The sequence below is a fragment of the Mandrillus leucophaeus genome, unplaced genomic scaffold (genome assembly GCF_000951045.1).
Source record: "Mandrillus leucophaeus isolate KB7577 unplaced genomic scaffold, Mleu.le_1.0 Scaffold1212, whole genome shotgun sequence".
In the NCBI taxonomy this organism is placed as follows: domain Eukaryota; kingdom Metazoa; phylum Chordata; class Mammalia; order Primates; family Cercopithecidae; genus Mandrillus; species Mandrillus leucophaeus.
The window spans coordinates 93,583-96,371 of NW_012100455.1; positions in this window are offsets into that span (position 1 = coordinate 93,583).

The window sequence follows — 2,789 nt, forward strand, 5'->3', positions numbered from 1 at the left end:
TCACCTGTGGCAGGATGGTCACTGGCAAAGAAATAGTTTTGAAAATTGAGATGATATTTTCTGTCACAGTAAACATCACAGAGGATTTGGATCTGGTTAGCTTATATTCCTTTTCAATCAAACTTTAATCCCTGTTTATTTGCTAAAAATGTCTACGTGAGCTAAATGTGGCAAAATTTTTATAGTCGAAATTTCACAAAACTAGTTCTCTGTAGCTCACAACATAACCTGGTAAATTACATGGAATTTATGTGAAACCAAGTGCAGATTTAATGATATCAGAGAAAAGTGTCTTTCAATCAACAGGGTAATTGCCATAAAATATCTTAATTCCTCTCAAACACTAATGCCTCCATATCGCTTATTCAAAACAATGTTAGTGTCATGTGATGTGCATAAAATTAGGTTCTTATATTTATATTACAATCAAATCTATAAAAGAGGCTACAGACTTGTTTCTTTAATTTCAGAGGATATTCACATTATTCCCAGGAAGAATAACTACACCCAAATAAAAGGAGTACAGCATAGTAGAGGACAGTCTCTGACCGATCTAATACCTGGCACCATCACTTACTAGTGTATGTCTTTTGATGGACTCTTAACTGCTAATGTGCAGCAATTTTCTTATCCATAAAATATGGATACAAACAGGACATAATTTAAGGCTACTGTAAAGATTAAGTAGTATACTGCATGTAAAATGTTCAGAATCACTGTAGACAACTGTATCAGTTATTTTATTACTATTACTACAAATTATTATTAATATTAATACTATTACATCTTAAAGATGAGAGTGATACCAAATTTTCTCCAACTGCATCTACATTCTCACTTTTAATTTGTTCTATACTTTCTTTCCCGGTGAACCCAACTCAGTTTTAGAACAATAGAGCGTATGTGGTGAATACTGGCACTTTCAAATGGACCATGTAACACTAAGGAAACCGTTGATACATATCAACATGGGTGTGTTTACAAGGAGAATTTCTCTAGAGCAAGTGAAAAAAAATCAGAAAAGCGGGGAATACACAAAATAATGTGCTGAAATAGAATAAAGGTAGGACTTGGAGTAAAGAAGAAAAAGAAGTGCCTGAAACACCTTTACATTTTCCACTCTGCATCCCCAATCTGGTTTTGTGTCATAAGTACACTGGTAATCATATAATTCAAGATGGTAATTTCTGTAAATTTACTCAGAGTTCATCTGTCTCTTTTGGATTCCTCACAATATAAATCATCTTTTGTTTTTCAAAAAATTGGTTGACATCTTAATTTCACTGGGCAAGATGGAACTGCCTTTGGGGCACACATTCTCCAAGAAATACAGATAACCCTTTTCACCTAAAGAGTCTGTGGAGTTTGAATCCAGGAGTCACTGATGCTCTTCTGGACCTCACCCTTATCCCAGACTTGCTTCAACTCTTGTATATATCATCTGTGAGTCAGATCTTCTGAAAAACAGGAAAAACAAAACAAAACAAAACAAAACACTTGAAAAGCATTCTCTCATTTTAGCTCTAACCACAGACAACTCAGGCTTGAAACCACAAATCTCATATATTTTCACTGTGAGTGCCTGAATGCAGACACTAGTTATGGTAAAAGGGCGTTATGGGATATTTTCAACTCACAGCTCAAACAAAATATATTAAGTAACTTTTACCTTTAATGCATCAGCAAGGAAGTAACAAAATTTATTAATAAAGAAAGAGGGTTATAATGGTAAATGAACATAGCTTTATACCATAAGCAACTATAACATTGAATAAAATACATGAATAATTTTTTTTGAGGGGCAAGTGATAATAGACAGTTCTGGAATGGAATCCTTTAAATAAAAACACATGAGGAAAGTGTCACATTCACAGATGACTCAAGGAGAGGATCCCTATTCTACTAGGTGGCAGTGTTGACCTTGATATGACATATGCTCTCTGGACCAAGGGCAGAGTGACCTTTACATGCCATGTGCTCTCCAGACCAAGGGCAGTGAGAGACCTGGAAATGCCATGTGCTCTTCAGTCCAAGGGCAGAGAGTGACACTCACCGTGGAGGGGGAAATCCTCTGTTTCTATAAAATCACAAAGACGCCTTCCTGTGAGCTATCTCCCCAGTTATTAAGACATTCCCCAATCTTGCCAAACAAGATTACTTCCCTGAATGGTAAAACTTTCTGTACAATGCATACACAGACAGGATAAGAGATATGATGATCACAGACAGGAAAAGAGAAATTTACAATGGGAAAGTTGTAGATCCTGTTGCTGACACCCCACTGGGGCAGTCGGAGGCTGGGGTCAGTCCAGAAGCCTTTGGATAACACTGGGGGTAGCCCCGGCCAGAAATCCACAGCTGCCCCAAGACTTCTTCCATTCCTACACAATGACTATTTCCTCCATGAAAGGAAGCTGGTTCGAATGTGGCCAATATGCCTAGCAACCCGTGGGTATTGGGGGGATCCTCCATTTTCTCCACAGTAAGCCTGACATCCGAGTCTTTAAGAATGCAACCATGATAATTGTATTTTAAAATGACTTATGGGGGCCCATTATTGATTTCATTGATACTAAAATGGGGGCCGAGATCTTTGGAATGAAAGGACAGATTTTGAGTTTCACTCAATACTTACCACATCAATGATTCTACCTTCCATTCTCGTCTTGATCCCTGATGAGAACACCCAACTGAAACAGCTACATTGTCTGGGGTATATACCATGGGGTTCGTAGTCTCTTGCCAAGAAAGAATTCATGACATGGACATATGTGGGTAAGTTAAGGAGC